The sequence below is a fragment of the Octopus bimaculoides genome, chromosome 8 (assembly GCF_046866305.1).
Source record: "Octopus bimaculoides isolate indiv1 chromosome 8, ASM4686630v1, whole genome shotgun sequence".
NCBI lineage: Eukaryota > Metazoa > Mollusca > Cephalopoda > Octopoda > Octopodidae > Octopus > Octopus bimaculoides.
Window position 1 is genome coordinate 49224134 of NC_142935.1, and position 20560 is coordinate 49244693.

General features: G+C 37.2%; 1 long non-coding RNA gene across 5 annotated transcripts in view; it reads left to right on the plus strand.

The window, feature by feature from the left end:
• The window catches only part of LOC106867175 (uncharacterized), a 52926-nt gene that overhangs the window by 22251 nt on the left and 10115 nt on the right, over positions 1 to 20560 (plus strand). For 4 of the 5 annotated variants that reach the window (XR_016242889.1, XR_016242888.1, XR_016242890.1 and 1 more), the window contains 2 exons: positions 132 to 269; positions 3453 to 3891. The exons of the other annotated variant lie outside the window; for it this stretch is intronic. This is a non-coding gene — a long non-coding RNA (uncharacterized LOC106867175). Of the gene's footprint in view, positions 1 to 131; positions 270 to 3452; positions 3892 to 20560 lie in introns of those variants that run through there. 5 annotated transcript variants of the gene reach the window in all.

The window sequence follows — 20560 nt, forward strand, 5'->3', positions numbered from 1 at the left end:
TTTTTTTTGCATGCAAATCAATATCATCATTATAGTTCGAATTTTCCTTTCCGCATACACCTCATCAAATACTCGTTTTGAAATCATTTTCTGGATATTTCTTTTAACAGTTCTGAATTTCATTTTTTCAGATTTTGCTTTACAATCTGACTGAAGAAGCTCAGAGTTATGAAATTTGAATTCTCAGCTCAGCAGACGTAATTTGATCCTTTACTGCTATCAAGCGCTCACAGTCTTTCTCTTCGTCTACCCCGAAGTCTTTCATTCAGGTACTGAACGCGCACACACACACACAAACACACACACACGCATACATATATAAATATACATGCATGTATACAGACATGTACATATATGCATAATATATATATATATATATATATATATATATATATATATATATATATATATATATATATATATATATATATATATATAGAGAGAGAGAGAGAGAGAGAGAGAGAGAGAGAGAGAGAGTGAGAGAGAGAGAGAGAGAGAGAGGGAGAGAGAGAAATAGAGATAGATGGGGACAGAGGGAGCGAGAAGATGGATTACAATTCTAATTCTATCAAATGAGTTGCACTAAAATGACTTTACACAACCAGATGTCACAAAAGAAGGCGTGTATGTAAGACACCACAAAGCGGGATGAAACAGGGAGCTATACGGTAGAAGAGTGGACTTCTTAAAATCGCAGCTGTGAATGTAAATGTATGTCTTTTGTCGTGTGTATATGCGTGTATACTGTATGTGCGTGTGTAGATAGACCGATAGATAGACCGATAGATAGATAAGTACATATACATATATATACATATATATACATACATATATATACATATATATATATGCATAACGAAAGAATATGTAGAATATATACAAGGCCACATAGAACTATACGTACGAACAAATATACATGCACGAATGTATATGCGTGTGTGTGCGCGCGTGTATGTGTGTATAAATATATATGAATATATTTTGTATATATTCATATACAGACATGCACACAGACACATATACACACGCAAATATATATAAATATGTACAATTTTATATGACCATGTGCGAGTGGGTTTCTGTCTGTGTTCATATATGTGTATATGTATACGTGTGTGTGAGTGAATAGTTGTGTGTGTGTGTGTGTGTGTGTGTGTGTGTGTGTGTGTGTGTGTGTGTGTGTTTTCCAGGAAGCCAAAGTAGTAATAATGAGGATCTTTTGAAATACGTGCACAATTTTTTTTCTTTTTTATGATAACTCATCAAACATAATTCAGATTTCCAACTGATCTCTTGTTTTCTTCTTAATGTTTTGTTTATTGATTTATACATATTGAATTGGGAACGATTTTGTTAAGGATTGATTAGGATACAGTGAAATCAAGAGATGAAACAAAGTGTTCTGTAGAAAGTTTGACCCCATAAATCAAATACTTTTGTTACATCATGTGGCATTAAAGAAGATTAAACATTTGATGATTCATAATTCCGTACACACGTGCGTATATATATGTACGACTGCGCATATGCGTGTATATATATATATATATATATACATATGCACATGCATGGGTATATATGTATATATGCATGTGTGAAAGTATATCTGTATATATGTATATATATTAAGAGAGATGCTCACATGCACATAAGTGTGCATACACACGCTCATACGCCCATATGCATCACATAGCACATGTCCACAATTTTACGAATAAATGCATGTGTATGTGACGATGCATGTCTAACTATGGGTATATGAAATTTTAACTATATATGCTAGTCACTCTCACTTTTCTCTCTATTCGCACACATATATAAAGCTACCGTTCTTTCTATGATATTATATATAAACATATATGTATTCATCTATATATACGTGTGTGTGTACACACCCAGAGAGAGAGAGAGAGAGAGAGAGAGAGAGAGAGCAAACTTATACATACATGTAATAAACATGTGTGTGCGTATATAGAGAACTGCTTATATAATTACAATTATATATATGTGTGTGTGTGTGTGTGTGTGTGTATGTATTTATATATATATACATACACATATATATATATACATATGTATGCATGTATAAGTATGTATGTGCGTGTGTAAATATATATGCATATATATATATATATGTATCCATCTATCTGTATGTATACATCTAGATAGATAGATAGATAGATATATAGATAGATAGATAGATAAATAGATAGATAGATAGATATAATGTCGCAGACTCTTCTCAGTTTGCTATCCTGATAAAAGTGTACACATATACAAACTTGAAACCGTTTCTGTATATAATACCACTTGAACGCGAATTGATATTTGTGTCTGAGAGCGTATTAGATATAAAAACGAATTACAGTCAGATTATAACCTGATTTCTGCCTGCAAAGCAATATTGTAGTGGAGACTTATCATTTAGTTATATCTCTTTATATCAAGGTTTTTCAGATATTTCAAATGAGTTCTTCAAAATCTATTTGGAACATTAAAATGTCTAAATCCATCAATAACGTTTCTAGCACACTCTACTCTCATTTTCATGAGAAAGTAATGCTGGAGTACCCCCCCCCACACACACACACGAGCACATACACACACACACACGCACACACGCACACACATGTATGTTATATATATTATATATATATATGTATGTATATAAGTATATATGAATACACACACATATATATAATATTATATCATATGTGTGTGGTAACTAGACGTGTGTTCGTGTACGTGTACAATATATATGTTTATGCGTGTATGTATATATATATGTATATTTCTAAATATGTTTCTGTGTGTGCGTATATATATGTTTGCAGCATATCCATTACAATTTGAAAAATGCAGGAAGCAAATTCAAAATAGGAGTATTTTGGAAAATATAAGCAAACTTAGTTCTATTAGAAACATCAAAACAATTCCCATTATTAGTTGTCTATTTTTTCTGACGAAATCCATGAGGAAAATATGTTGTGCAATAATATTTTCTGTATCATTGCTTCGTTCTGCGAGTACGCATGTACTCCTTATAGTTGGTGGGAGAGTGGTGCTCCTCTATGGCAGATGTATAGAATGGACCCACGTTTGCAACTGATACATGTGCAATCAAATTTATAAATTATACAGTCATTAGTATTTTATTCTTGAGTATTCGTGTTTATGGTTCTTTATGAGAAATTCGTATTATTAATTTTACCGATTAAGTCTTACCGTATTATTAGTGATGTTGTGTAGTTTTCTACAATATGTTTTGTGTTCTGTTTTATTACATCTTTCATAGTGAGTTCAAGAGCCCGTAATTAGCACACAATATTTAACTCCTATAATGTATACGTAGTTTTTCTAACACCATTAGAACACACACACCAACACACACGCACACACATACACACAAAATGAAAGAAAACACTCACCGATACTTTTTTCTGTTGTCCCAGGTCCTGGATGACAGTGGACTGCCTTACCACCTTGCAAACTTCAGCAAATCAAGTCCACTCCCGCACTTAATTTTAGGTCGTACATATTCTGTGGGTCTCTTCTTGTGTGAAAGAGTTATGCCATATGGACATTAACGAACGCCAGTAATTACGTAGTGAGAAGCAAACACAAACACTGATCCACACATGCATAAACGTATGTATAAACATTCACATACGCTTATAACAGACTCCCATACAGTTTCAATCTTCTGAATTCATTCACAATGTATTGTTCAGGTCCGCGCCATAATAAAAGTTATTGAACAAAATCGGATATAACTCGAATATTCACGTGGTCATGAAGCGATCTTCTTAACATCAGGATTAACCACATCGCCAAATCTTCTCATATATATTCACATTGTTGGTCAGAGGAAGATAAATGTTCGTTGTTGTTCTTATTTATTTTCTTCAGTTGGTCGACGACAGATCGATTGATTAAATCGAATGAAATTTGGAACTATATCACTCCAATATTAATCAAAAACACATGTAAGCCTTGAATAAATGCATTAAATTCGTTATTTATTATATAGATGTTTTCGATCTAGTTTGGATCAAATTTGATTGCAAAGAATTCAAATTTGATGGCAACGAATTCAAATTTGATGGCAAAAAATTCAAACTAGATCGAAAACATCTATATATATGCTTACACACACACGCACACACGCACACAAACATACACACATAGACACACACTTTAGAAATGTATGAATGCATTTATGTAAGTATATATACGTGCGTGCGTGCACGTGTGTGTGTGTGTGCACTCACGCGTTAATGGTGCTTTAAGCATTACTCTAGTGCAAAGTGGTATAAATTTATAAATTTGAGCCAACATCATGAGAATTACTGAAATTTTATAAGATCCACTGAATATTTTTACGTTATCTCTTTGTGGACAAGAATAGCGAAATCTGCAAGGGAGTTTTCATCTTGACATTGATGTACCTTATTAACAGTTGGCCCACCATGTAATACTGTTATCAAAAACTTATGCAGTCACTACAAGTAACGGCATCGCAAAGTTGGATGAATTAATTTACATAAATAATACTTGGTAGCTAACTTGATTAATAAATTAATGACGCTTTAAGCTGTGCATGCCTTATTGTTAAAAATGTTCTATACAAAAACTTATACATTTTCACTAATACTGTGTGAGTAAATTACACTTAACTCCGTTTATCAGTCGTAATTAATCGTTGTTAATATAATTTTTCAATAGTTTGCCTTCGTAACGCGATACCCATTAATTTTCCTTCTGTACTTTTTGACATCATATTTTCCCCAATCTTTTTATGAGTTTAGATTACCCAACATCCTAGACAAATCACTTTCAATAAATTAATGAAATCAAAACTCTAAACGTTGAACATGTGCGGCCTCATGTTCAACAAGCGTCTCCCATGCACTGAGATATATTGCAAGTATATATGTTTCTAGAAAACGGAAATGTTGGGGTATCATTTACGAATTTCGAACGTCGCGTCCGTTATAAACCGGTATAGCTGTGTTATCCATTACACCAAAGTAACATCGCAAATTTGAAGGCTCAAAATATACACACGAGAGGGTGTTGAAATGTATCTGGCTTTAAGGGTATCACGAAAGGTCTGGTTCCGAGCTCATTTACAGCAGAGGACTCTAAATTGGTCCATGAGGCTAAACAAGGGGTTGATAAATGCCTGGAAACTGCACATGTACTTAATTATTGTTATTAATTTTTTATGTTCTTGTACATTTCTGGAGGTGAATGAGAGGTCAACGATTCCATGAAGGAGTCGATGGTCTAAAACGTTTGGGAACCCCTGGTTAACAAGGCTTACAAAGACCTGAAAAACTGCTGCAATAAGTGTGTGAAATATCTGGATGGAATACGTTGAATAAAATCATAATTAACTGATCCTCTAACATTTTCTTTTACTCAAAGCCAGGAATTTTTCAGTACCACTCTTTTATAGCTCAGAGCCGATCGCACACACGTAAGTAGATTTCATAGGCGGAAACTCAAAAACGCCTGTCGTGCGCGTGTGAACACACATACACATGTATATGTATGCGTATAGATACACAGACCCCCTCCACACGCACACGCACGCACACACACACACACATACACACACACATATTTACATATAAAAGAAGGCATCACTCAGTTGTACATTGTATATTTGCGAAATGTGATTGGTCAATATGTGATAAAGGGATGTATTCTGGTTTTTCTATCAGGAATTTATTCAAAACAGAATGATAGACGATGGGAGTAGCAGTTTGTTGACACCATAATTGGCTAAAGTCAGGCTGGCACCCTCTTCTGTTGTTATTATAAAGGATTCCATTGATTTGGTTTTGGAAGATGGAATGTGTGCGTGAACGTGTGAGTGTGCGAAGGAGAAGCTGTATTGATGAGTTGTGTTTGATATGTAGGGAATCTTCCGATAGAGGGAGAGAGAAAGAGACAAAGCGAGGGGGAAAGTGAGAGAGACGTGGAGGGATAAGGCGATGAATTTGTAGAATATGTTGCTGCAGTGCTGGTGTATGTATTAGCGGATGATGATGATAGAGAGAAAGAGAGAGAGAGAGAGAGAGGTAGATGTTTATAATTAAAGAGACGGAGGAAAAGAGTGAGAGATATATGTGTATAGATAGATAGATAGATAGATAGATAGATAGATAGATAGATAGATAGTTGATATTTATTTCTTTATTGTCCACAGGGGGATAAACATAGAGGGGACAAACAAGGACACACAAAGGGATCAAGTCGATTACATCGACCCCAGTGCGTAACTAGTACTTATTTAATTGACCTCGAAAGGACGAAAGGCAAAGTCGAGCTCGGAGGAATTTGAACTCAGAACGTAGCGGCAGACGAAATACTGCTAATCATTTCGCCCGGTGTACTGACGATTCTGCCATTATAGACAGATGGTATTAAGGAAGATCTATAATGAGGGGTGGGTAGAGAGATACAAAGGGAGAGGTGCAGTGAAAAACAGAGAGAGAGAAGAGGGAGAAGAAAGATGTCGCATAAACTAAGTTGGTGGCATTGGTTCTTGCTATTGTTGTTGTTGTTATTTTCTCTTAGTGAGTCCCATTCCAACTGTGTCTTTCCCCAAAGATCAGATTAGCTTATGTATCCTGGTATTCTAAGATGGTAGAGTGTGATTTGTAAAATAAATCTTGGCAATGTTTTACGTTTAGGTGATCTGACCAAGGATCATGGTGGGGCAGGGGTGTGATGAGGAGATTTGTTTATGTAAGATAGAAAAATAGATAGACAGAAACAAATGAGAGGAAATGAAATGAAATAAAACAAAACGAAAAGTTGGTTAGATTATTTTTTATGGAGGAAGATTAAGAGAGAAATATAAGTGTATAAGAGGAGCCAGATGTCACGGGATAGAGAGAGACAGTGAGGGAGAGGTAACACATCGAGACAGAGAAAGAGAGGTTATACTATTAGAGAGAAAAGAGTGATTGATTGACAAAGTCAGAAAGAAAGCAAGACGTGTAAACAAAAAGGGCAGGAGTAAGTGAGAAAGGGAGTTACAGGAGGAAGTATGGATAATTAAAAATGACTGGCAGAACAGAAGAGATAACTAAAAACATGGAAACATCATAATGTGCATGTATTCATACATATACCAACTTACACACAAGCCTACATACATATATGCGTTTACAAATCACAATCCCCCTATTTCTCTCTCTCTCTCTCTCACACACCCATATATATATATATATATATATATATATATATATATATATATATATATATATATATATATATATATATATATATATATATATATATATATATATATATATATATATATATATATATATATATATATATATATATATATATATATATATATATATATATATATATATATATATATATATATATATATATATATATATATATATATATATATAATCATAAATATACAGGGATTAGCAATTGAGTTGCTTCTCCAACATACTGATAATTTAGAAATAGCAGTCAAAGAACTACTGATTCCAAACTACAAATTTTTCTCTAAAGCGGATGGCGATATTTATGGCACACATATGGCCAAAAATTACCGTGAATTTTTTTAGAGACACTTTCAAATTTATCAGAATATTTGGGCTGAAGATTGGAATAGTGAAATTTCCATTCACTTAACCATGAAACGATTCGTATTCAATTAACTAAAGGCTGGTTTGTTTACGCTTTTCCCTCCGGTTTTTTGTTCTATGTGTGCCATAAATATCGCCATCCGCTTTAGAGAAAAATTTGTAGTTTGGAATCAGTAGTTCTTTGACTGCTATTTCTAAATTTCCAGTATGTTGGAGAAGCAACTCAATTGCTAATCTCTGTATATTTATGATGATAAATAGTTTTACCGATAAAGGTTTTTTTCATACTGAACTACTTGGCAAAATTGTTAATTATTAATTCTATTATTAATTGACGATTCTCTGCCCTTATTCTTGTATATATATATATATATATAAACAATATAAGAGTATATGCATATATATGTACATGTATGATTAGAGAGAAGTTAGGTAAGAGGGTAAACACTAAGATATAATAATTTTGATAAAGTGTGAGGTGAAACAAGTGAGAAGAAGTGGACAAATGAATGCATGAGCGTTTGGATAAGATGGTGGTGATAATAATGTCGACATTGAAACAGTATATGTTGATGAAAAGAGCAACAGCGATAATCAGAATGATGAAAAGGACATCACTGATGATGATGATGATGATGATGCTCGTAAGAGTGATAGTGCGCAGACGACTTTGATGATAAGAACGATGTGACAGTGATAAGAATGCAAGGATATGATTACGCGGACATCATCTGTTGATAACGGTGATGATAGAGATTATGATGACGACGTCGAGGACGACGGAGATGACAAGAATGATATCGATGCTGATGACAAGTATACAGATGCAAGAACAATATTTACGCTGATTAGCCACTAATACTGAACACAATGATTATTTTGGTGGCGAGGGTCGAAACGGTGGAGGTTTCTGACAAAAATAAATTAACAACAAATCCTAGAAACTATATTAATCTAAAAATGAAGAAGATATTAAAATACTTTATTAAGCTATTCATTTTCTTTCCTTTTTACTTTCTTTTTTATAGTCTACTTTGGCCGCTTTTAATCTGATGTATTCAGCTTTAGCCTTTGAAATTATCGAATCAGAAAGACGGTGATAAAGTTTGCCATACAGCAATGTCATTCAATAAGCGATTTAGTGAATTTCTACCTCCATTTAGTGTATTATTGTCATGTCACACTGTCATTTTGGTTTATCATGTTTAGTAAGTTGGCAATGAGAAATAATAGTTTATGTTTGAACTCTCCTTGCTATAAAAGAATGGGAAATGACAATGAGAATACCTTTCAGATAAGTGACATATTATTTCCTCTTATATTCTGGCTTCAATAACTGGAGAGTATGCTTTAGGGATGTGTGCGTGTAGATGGGAGAGGTATGAAAACTTCATTTGTTAGAAGATAGGAAAGTAAAAGTCGGTATCAGGTGGAGGAGTGTGAAAGGGGTGAAGAGAGTGTTAGAATAATATGAAATAGCTTTGGGAAAGGACTGAAGCTACTTTTGAAAGATACCTTTGCTAGTATGTCAATGGTTTTATATGTGAACAAAGAGATATTAACTGACCATTGTCAGAAGGATATCAAATGGTGTATATACTACACTTGATAAGAAGTTGTTGTCGTTATTGTAGTAGTTGTTTTGTTGTTGTATTGTAACGAAGTATTTCTAAATGCACCAGAGGTATTGTGGATCAACACTACTTGCCAACAAAAGAAAAAAGAAAAAAAATTGCCAGTTATTCAATATTTCTGCCAACCGCAGCTATGAATCTTCTATACTTTATAACACTGGTAGCTTCATATAGCGGCAGTTTATGTCTTGTTCATGCCATATCTAGCAACAGGTGGCACAACAAATGAAGAACCAAGTACTCAGAAGAGCTTGTGTGGATGAAAGTAATAGTAATGATAGTGTTGTTATTATTAAATGGCAGACTTGTTCTTGCACCCACCAAAATTGCTTCCGAAGTATTCAAATAAACACATAAGAAGAGACAGTTGTAGGTTATATTAATTATTAAGATGACTAGCTTATCGGTTTAAGTCATGCCAGTGAATACACTCGGCCTTAATTTCATGACAATCACTCGCTTATTTCAGACGAAAGATTTAAAATATGTGTAGTCTGTATTATAGGTACTATTGAAGTAGATCTGGTTGCTGCATAGGGAAACATGAGTGACTGCTTATAATACTGGATTTTATAGTGATCCACTGCACCTCTTCTTGCGGGAATTATTGCAAAGGATGAAGAAGCTAAGTAATGATTTGCGAATAATACCGTAATAAAAACAAAAGAATAAAATATACCAGTATATCATGAAGAAAAGAAATTTCCCAAGTTCAAGGTAGACATGAGAAGAAATATATGACTCTAAGGTATATGAATTCATTACAAAAGAATATATTTTAAAATTGCCTTAAAAGACGATTTTGAAGTTTTACATCAAAACTACAACATTATGACTTGTCTTAGTTATATCTTCTTGGAGAGGTGAACATAAAACGGTGATGATAACGAGAACATTTATTAATATATGAATGTGTCTGTATGTCTGTCTATCTGTCGATTGATCTATCTATCATCGCTTCTATTCCCCCTCTCTCTCTCTCTCTCTCACTATCTCTCACACGACACATACTCACACATGCGTACAGATACACACGTTTACACACACATATGTACATAAACATGCTCACATACATAAATAAATGCAAATAATCGTACATACATATACATAACCTCATGCTATACCCGTATATACATACAAAATCCAACATATTCCCAAACATATAGAACCACTCCACCCTCATATACATGTATGAATATGCATATGTGTGCGTGTGTATATATAGGTATATATGTTGATACACAAACGTGTATACACAAACATGCACACACGCGCGCGCAAATGAAGAAGGAAAATCATACAACTTAACGATAAATGTTACACTGAAGTAGGTAGTAACATAAATGATCTAGCGACCCTACGACATATAAGGATCAATCGTATAGGAACACATAGAAAAACAAAAGAAGGCTTTAGGCTTTTAAAAATAAAGCCGTTGGACACAAACTGTGATATCCAGATGTCCAAGGGTGAAGCAAAGATAAGAGTAAAATGTATATTTTGTATCTGTATATATGCATATATATATGTGTGTGTGTGTGTGTGTGTGTGTGTGTGTGTGTGTGTGTGTGTGTGTGTGTGTGTGTGCGTGTGTGCGTGTGTGTGTAAATTAAATAATGAGGGTAGAAATTGATATTAATCAAATAAAACCAGTGGCTTAGCATATTTAAAAAATCTGAAGATTAAAATTTATTGCATACAAAATGAAGAGGAAGAGACCACCAAAGTGGACTCTTCGTCTGGCGAAAGCATCTCGTGTAGAGGCTTAGCGCCAAAAATAACATATATCAGTAACAATATATGTATCTATTTCTGTGCTTGTCTGTATGTGTGTGAACGTTCTTTTACATGTTATAATGGGTCAGATTAAATTTAAGAATTGTGGTATTGCTTTACATCCATGTATTTTTCATATGAATGACTTTTTGCTTTCAGTTGACGGTCTTTCTTTCACTCTCTTTCTTTCTTTCCTTCTCCATTCTCCCCACTCCCTTTATTTTTTTCTCTCATCCTCTCTCTTGTCCTCTTTGCCTTCTGCCTGTTGCTCACAAGTGACTAGAGACTATTTTTCTCGCCTCTCTCTATTTTCTGGATGGGACGGCCAGATAGCCGCACATCATTTCTCTCGCCTCTCGATAGATGTTTTCTTTGCTATTTATTCTATTTCCTTTCAGAAATTCTCTCAGGCGTTATCCATTACAATTCGTCCTGGCCTAACAACCCTAAACGTCTGTCTTCATCGATCGTTTACTTGTTTGTCCACTCTGGTGTCGTTTGTTTGTTCGAAGCCCTAACTTGCCACAAGTTTTATAACTTTAAAATTTCTGGATGCTGCTGTCTTAGGAAGTCTTCCTGTCATGGCGTTAAAAGTACAAAAAGGTAGTAATAAATAGTCGACAACTGAGGAGGAGTTAGACTTCTTTTGGTATTTTGTCCCGTACTTGTCTCTCGATGTGTGTGTAACGCGTTTTTCCCTCGTTGATGATGTCCTGTACTTAATGTGCATATTTTTATTTTTATTTTTGATATATATATATATATATATATATATATATATATACATGCCTACATACAGGCACATATGCGCACACTCAAACGCACAAATATATAGTCGGTATAAGCGATAGAATCAGTATTAGTTTAGAATAACAACCCGTATATCCTATTTAACGTGAATATACTGTACAGAAGACGCAATACTACGTTATTCGTCTGGCGAAAGCATCTCGTATAGAGGCTTAGCGCCAAAAATAACATGTATATCAGCAACAATATATGTATGTACTTCTGTGCTTGTCTGTATGTATGTGAACGTTCTTTTACATGTTATAATGGGTCAGAGTAAATTTAATAATTGTGGTATTGCTTTACATCCATGCACTTTTCATATCAATGACTTTTTGCTTTCAATTGACGGCCTTTTGATTTCACTCATCTTCGAAAACTCAAAGCTTGCGGATGATTTATTAATTGAGACTGTCAATACACGTGTATTTCAGTGCTTTTAAATGCAGAACAGACACTGCAAGCATTCCACAGACACTTTTTTCCAAATGTACACAAACACAGACACACACACACACACACACACACACACAAACACAGACACACATACACAGACGCGCGCACACACACACAAACACATACACACACATACAAGGGAGCACCCAAAAGTAAGCGGGAACGTTTTCTGTGTGACAAGCCCGTTGTAGTTCAGGTTTGATGTGACACTTGATGCGACCACCAGGTATCGGTCTACTTACTGGCGTCGTACATTGGAGTCGTTCTGCCATGTGGTGCCTCTTTGTTTTGCAGTGCTTCTGCCCTGTTCGTCGATTTTTGCGATGGCTGTAACGAAGAATAGCAGACTTCCGGGGGAATTCTGTTTTCTGCCAGGGAAAACGGTGGCCGAAACAGTTGTCATGCATCAAACAGCTTACAAGGACGCTCCCATGAGCAAAACCGAAGACTATGAGTAGTTTTCACACTTTAGGAATGTTCACTCGTCGTTCGAAGAAAAACCTCTTTCAGGCGACCGTCGACCTCCCGAACGAATGAAAACACCAGGAAAATCTAAGAGTTATTCTTGGAAAACCGTTGCCGAGCAATTAACGAATTTTTTGATATGTCTGGTGTGTCTTGGATCTCCTGCTAACGAATTTTGAGCGAGGAATTGCGAATGAAAAGGGTTGCGGCAAAATTTGTGCCTCGCTTGCACACGGAAGATCAAAATGAGTAATTGTGGAATGCGTGTCGTGCACTGAAAGAACAGTAAGAAGTTGACCCGTGCTTTTCTTCGAAGGTCACCACAGGTAACGAAAACTGGTACTACAGTTCCGACGCGGAAGCGGAGCAGCAACGCAGTCCGTGGAAGCATTCGAAGTCCCCACACACCTAAAAAAACGCGTCGTGAAGTCCAGTGTCAAGTGTCAAGACGATACTGATTTGCTTCATCGATACGAAAGGAAGTGTCCACAAAGAATTTGTACATATATATATATATATATATATATATATATATATATATATATATATATATATATATATGTGTGTGTGTGTGTGTGTGTGTGTGTGTGTGTGTGTGTGTGTGTGTGTGTGTGTGTGTGTATGTATGTATGTATATATATATATATATATATGTATGTATATATATATATATATATATATATATGTACGTATATATATATATTTACATATATATACATATATATATATATATATACATATACATATATATATATATATATACATACATACATATATACACATATATATGGGGAAAGGCAGGGAGAGAGAGAGACAGTGAGAGAGAAACAGACAGACAGATGGGTGAATATATAGATAAATAGATACATAGATAGATAGATGGATAGATAAATATAACTGCATATATTCTGCCTATTTTCCATTTGACAAATTCATTAATATGATATTCAGTATAGTAGATTTCACTTCCTCGAGGTGTCGCGCTGAAGAATTGAACCTAATTTACATGATTGAGAAAGAAACGTCTTAATCACCGAAGCAAACCTGTGTAAAGAACAAGCAGAAATGGCTAGACACACGCATATATGCATCTGTGCACGTATCTGTTTTCATCGCATTCATAAGCATAAATGTATCTTTAAGTGTATATAAATGCTTAAGGTTTTGTATGCATAAGTGCATGTTTTATTTATTTGGTTATGGAGTTATCTATTTAATACGTATATTTTAGAAATTGTCATAAATAGATAGTTGTTTACAGCTACAACTTGAAATGTAAGAAAAACGTATGTATGCACAGGGACACTCACGCATCCACCATCACCCCCAACACACACATACAGAAACGTATCTATGTAGGTATGTATGTATGTATGCATATATGTATGTATGAGTGAATCAGTATCTGTGCATACCAAAATTTGAATTTTAGCATATATATATATATATATATATATATATATATATATATATATATATATATATATATATATATATATATTCACACACACAATATGCTAACGTGTTTATTTATATATGTATATATGCATAAATGTGTAAATGATTATATGTGTAAGTGTGCAAGTTCGAATACAAGTATGTATATGTGTGTGAGTGTCTGTTTGTGTACACAGGCACACACAGGCACACTCGAAATGCATGCATATTATATATATATATAAACCTACTTTGTCTCCAAAGACCAAGAATCTGCTCCCCGCACTACTTAGATACAGTTTCCTGTTTTTCCTCTTTGACCCGAAAGAATTTGCCAATTCCAAATGGAATTTCATATTACTTCTCAATTACCCCGAACGATTCTCAGTTGGGAGGGAATGTTTTACACGAGTTGAAAGAGGCCAAAAGTGGATGACAGCAAACATAAGCATTGGAATCTTTTGATTATATGATTGAGTAGCTGTTTATTTTGGAACTGTTTACACTTTCTTCTGCGTTCTCTGCATATATTTAAGGGGTGATGAAAGGGGAAAAAAAATGATGTTCAGTTAGGCGGCGTGAATATAGTGTAATTTATTTATTTATATTGTATATTAGAAGGGATAATATCAGTAATTCACACAGAAAAAAAAACACGCACATATATGTACATAAATGAATAAAAAATTAAAAGAATATATATATATATATATATATATATATATATATATATATATATATATATATATATATATATATATATATATATATATATATATGTATATATATATATATATATATATATATATATATATATACTTACATACATACATAAATATATTTATGTTAACTTATAGCAAGAAGAATTTTACATTAAAATGAAGGATTACTCAATATATATATATATATGTGTGTGTGTGTATTGCATTCTTTGTTTTCGCTTTATTTTGTAGCGAACAAATATATCACACTTTAAGAAAAATAGAACAGACACTGACTTCGAAGTTACTGTCAATACTATCCTTTTTAAAGAAAAGGAAAATATATATATAAGTATATATGTGTATGTGTATATACATACAAACATACATATATATATATATATATATATATATATATGGTCACACACATACTCATGTATGTATATGTATATATATATATATATATATATATATATATATATATATATATATATATATATATATACATATATATATATACATACACTGGTATAAATATATGTGTATATATAATATATGATATACATAAGTATTTATATGCATATCTATGTATATATATACACACACAAATATATCTGCATGTATGTAAGTATATGTGCACGTATTGAAAATTCTTGCATGAGGTCGTCTGAGCAAATAATTATATTGTCATTTTTGCATTCTCAGAGAACAATAAGTTCTATTATTCTCTGTCCTTGAAGTGGAGGAATGAAAATTTATTCATTTACGAGATAGACAAGCACTATGACAAGCAGAGCATCCATCCATAAAAACTGTATGCATGCATGCATGTATGCACGCATGTATGTGTGTGTGTGCGTGCTTGTGCGTGTATTGATGTATATGAATATGTATCTATGCCCGTGTTTGTACATGTATGCATATATTGCCTAAAGTAGAAAGTAAGTGAACGATCACAAGTGGAGGATAGAAAGATAGATAGATAGATAGACAGACAGACAGACAGATAAATAGATAGATTACTTTCTTTTATTAGCCACACAGGGCTGCACACAGAGGGGACAAATACAACTGTAGAGCTTTTCTTTTAAAAAAAATTAATTAAAGAAAAAATAAATTTTAAAAAATAAAAAAAAACAAAAAAAACATAAATCCGATCAAAAGGGATCGGTAGGAGCAAACAAAAAAAAGGGAGGTATCGTATATCACAGAAAATGTCAATTGTGTAAAATGGGGTAACATTAGGTTTATCCATGGAGAGAAGAGCCTACGGAAAAGACCATGGTAACCTCAGCAGGTTAGATAGATAGATAGATAGATAGATAGATAGATAGATAGATAGATAGATAGATAGATAGATAGATAGATAGATAGATACATTTCTTTTATTAGCCACACAGGGCTCAACAAAGATGGGACGAATACAATGTAGAGCTTTTCTTTTTAGGAGGGGGAAGGAAGAGAAGAAAAAAAAAGTAGGGCTGGGTGTCGATCAAAAGGGATCGTAGGAAGGAAAAAGGGGGGAGTTCGATCAAAAGAGACCGAGAGAGAAAAAAAAAGCGATCAATAGGGATCGTGTATCACAGTAATGTTCTCGTGTAAAAAGAGGGGAGGACAGTTTAGGTTTAGCCGTGGAAAGAAAAGCCTACGGAAAAGACTACGGTAACCTTGGTCAATATTGTCATTGCAGAAACTATAACAGTAAGTGACTCTCTTTTGCCTTTTTGTTTTTTGCCTGGATTTTTTTTACTTCTTTATAGTGTTATGCTCAAGGTGGCTCCGTCATTCACACGTGCCATCCTTGCTACATTCACCCATCTTTTTTGGAAGCATTCACTAGACAAGACTTCCCTTTCTACTCTCACCTTCCTCTTCAGATGATACTTGAAGAAGTTGATGAGAGATTGCCCAGAGAGGAAAGTCTTTGTCTCTAGACTTTTCAGACGTGTCCACCATACACATTCTTTCGGCATAGCCACAAGTACGATGAAAATAGCTCTTCCTTCCCGTTTAAAAGAAGGAGGTGCGACAATATTCACGATAGACTCGGCTGATAGACCGACTCGTCCCACACGCGATAGCAGTTGTTCGACGTAAGCCCACAGCTCGGAAATGGTGGGACACTGTACGAGTGCGTGCAGAACGGTTTCGTCGCTCCGCCCGCATCTCGGACAGGTCGGCCCCGTGTTTCTCGAGCCATGCCTGTAGAGCTTATCCCGAACGGGTAGTGCTTCTCGATAGCACTGCCAGGCCAGCGATCTCTGGAAGTTGTCCATAGGTCCCGGCCCGAAGGTCGTCTTAAACAGGCGGGTCAGGTATTCCTCGTCGACGCCCAGGTTCGCCCCGAGATCGTCGTCGTACCTTCCCTCCACTAATCCACTATAGAATGCGTTAGTTGTGATGCAGTCGCTCAAGGTTGACCCGGGTTGTTGGAGTTGCCGAAGAGCAGCGCGACACTCGCGGTGCCATTCGCCCTTCCTCGGTTTCTTCTTGATCCATGACTGCAGTTCGGTCATGGAGACGAGATGCGGGAAAGCGCGCCGCACATACGGCGACCACACCTGTTCACCGTTGTCTACGTAGAGCCGGAGATGTCACAGTCTCAGCGCGCATCTGCACATCATCAACCACGGCATGCCCAGTCCTCCTTTTAACGGGTGTTGGCAGCAAACGGATCGCCTAACCATCGGAACACGTCCTTTCCACAAGAAGCAGAAGAGGATGCGCTCCAGCTTGGTGATGGTAGGGTCGGGACAAGGAACGACGGTTAGGCGGTAGTAGATGACGGACGCGATGTACGTGTTCGCCACCTCCGCCCGACCTTTTAGGGAAAGCTTCCTCTCGGCCCATTGCCGGGCTAGAGTGGCCACCCTTCTTGTGATTTCGTCCCAGTTCTTCTCCGTTTGGAGGTCTGGACCAAACCAGACCCCGAGCAACTCAACCGGACCGTCAAGCCCACTGACTTATCCCGGTTGATTTTCGCTCCCGTTACCGCTTCGTAGTTTCTCAGTGTCTCGCCGACAAGCTCGATGTGCTTTTGGCTAGACACTATGACGGTGACGTCGTCCGCGTATGCCGACATGCTCGTCCCGCATCCCAACTGTCGCGGGATGCCCCTCAGCGTCGCCAGCTTCCGCAGTAGTGGCTCGAGAGTCAACACGTACAGAAGCGACGAGAGGGGGCATCCCTGACGAACCGAAAGTGCAATATCGAAGGCTCTTGATAGATGCCCATTGACGCGAACTACCGAACGGATGCCTCTGTACAGGGCAGCCATCCAGCCGCGGAAAATGGGACCGAAGCCGGCCGCTATGAGGACAGCCTCCAAGTATTGATGGTCTACGCTATCGAAAGCTTTCGATTGATCTAAATTGATCAGGGCCCCACCCATGCCAGATTCCTTAACTACCCGCTCTATGATGTAGCGCATCAGATGGAGGTTGTCATGGATGCTCCTGCCCGGCACGGCGCACGTTTGCGCCTTGCCGATCAGTTTCTCGATGACAAGCGCCAACCGCTTGGCTAACACCTTGGCCAAAATTTTAAGGTCTGCATTGAGCAGAGTGATGGGCCTAAAGTTATCTATGACGTCCCCCTTGTTTGGATCTTTCTTCAGCAGCGTTACGGCTCCTCGGCTCACAAAACCGGGAATGCTCCCGTTTTGCTGCCAGTTGCAGTACACCGCCACCAAGACGTCTCCAAACAAGTCTGGAATACAGTTGTAAAACTTGTAGGGCAGACCATCCAAACCCGGAGATTTGTCCCTCGAGCATCCCGCCATCGCGTCCCTCACTTCCGCCGCCGTGATGACTCCTTCGCAGCACTCCGCCTCTCTTGCCGATAGTCGCGGTAGGCTGTGCAGGTAGGCACTGAAGTCCACCCTGCGTTGTCGCTCGCCACTCGTCCCAAACAGTCGAGCAAAGTGCCGCTGAAAGGCCTCACACATTTTGCTTGGCTCGAGCAGTTCGCGCCCCTGTTCGTCCACCAGAGACCGAATGGTGGCTTTGTTGCCCTGTTGTGCCTCCGCCACCCGGGCCTCTCGCGCGGCTCCAACACCTTCGTTTATTAGAGCACGCAACCTAGCCCTGACAACGCACCCTTCGTGTTTGGCGTTGAAGTGTTGGTCTAGGGCCAACCTCGCTGCCAAAACGTCGGATGCGATGCCACTTCTAATTGCCTCTTCTAGCTTCTTAACTAGCTCACCCTCTACTCTGTTTCTGTCTATGGCTAGTGCTTTGCTATACCTAACTGCTTCTGCTTTTATTGCTCTCTTGAGGGCAAACCACCATTTGTTATTGATGATGGCTCCCGTCAAAGCCTTCTTTACTAACGTGCTAATCCGGTCTCTGAAAACCTGTCTCGACGGGAAAGACGCGTTTAGTTTCCAGTAACTGGGGACCTGCCTATGTGTCTTATCTAAGTCTAGCGTGCACGTCACAAGTTTGTGATCCATGTAGCTGACTATGTGAAATTGTGGACACCCTATGCTATCTCTATCTACTCTCCTACACAGTACTCTATCTAGATACGATCTCGACGACCCGATGTGGTTTGTCCATGTCCACATTGGCGCATTCGGGTAGTCGAGTCGGTACCTGTCAGACAGTTGAAAGCGTCTGAGCAGGTCTTTGAGGCATTTGCATCCCCGTCTATTCCTATCTCTGCCCACATAGTCTAGATGCGTGTCCAAGGTAACATTCCAATCCCCCACTAAAAGTAAAGGACGAGACGTTCCTAGGAATACTTCTAGACGTCGAAAGAAATCCGGCCTACCTGCTAAAGGTGGTGCGTATACTGAGATGAGTCGAAAAGCACACCCATCGCTGCCATCGACATCCAGAATAACCAATCTACCCTCCGGGTCTATGAATTCTGTCTTTACTTCGAGATCCAGACTCTTGCGAAAGAGTACCGCCATGCCACTACCGCCCATTCTCAGCAGACAGGGAGAAAAATAAATGTTAAACTGTCTGCCAAAAATGGACGTTAGGGCCCGCGGATCATGGAGTCTGGTCTCGCTTATGGCTATGATTTCTAGTTTGTGTGACTTTATGTTGTTTAGGAGGTACCCTTGTTTCCAAGGGGACCCCAAGCCACGCGCATTTACACAACCAATCTTGAGCATAATCTTGATGTGAGTGTTAAGGTTTTAAAGAGAGTCACTTACCGTTCGAGAGTTTTGTGTCTCCTCCTTCGGGTTTTCTTCGAGGAGATCGCTGTATAGTTTTTTCGCCAGGTATCTTCGGCATTTGCCAACTGCCTTGGGGAAATAGATTTTATTGTGTGGTGCAGGGTTGGTGTTATGTGTAATATTTTGATGTGTTCTGGCGGTGTTGTGTACGGGTGGTTGCTGGTTTTTTTGTCTTCGTTTGTTATGTTTGTTTTTGTGTTGATGTATTCCATCAACTCTGAGTTTTTTGTGTTGATGGCAGTGAGAATTGTGTGTGTGCTTGCTTTTGGCATTTTGTCGCTTGTGTTTGTGTCTGGAGTGAGAGTGTTTTCGGGAGTTGTGTATCTCCCTGCTTTGTTTGTGTTTGCTTTTCTTTTCTTGCTCCTCTTCCTCCTTCCTTTCTGGGCTATTTGCCATTCTTCATTTCTTTCGTCTTCCGACGAAGGTTCTGAGGAATCGGAAGGGGGTAGGGGCAAATTGTGAGCGTATGTGTGTCTTTGGGTG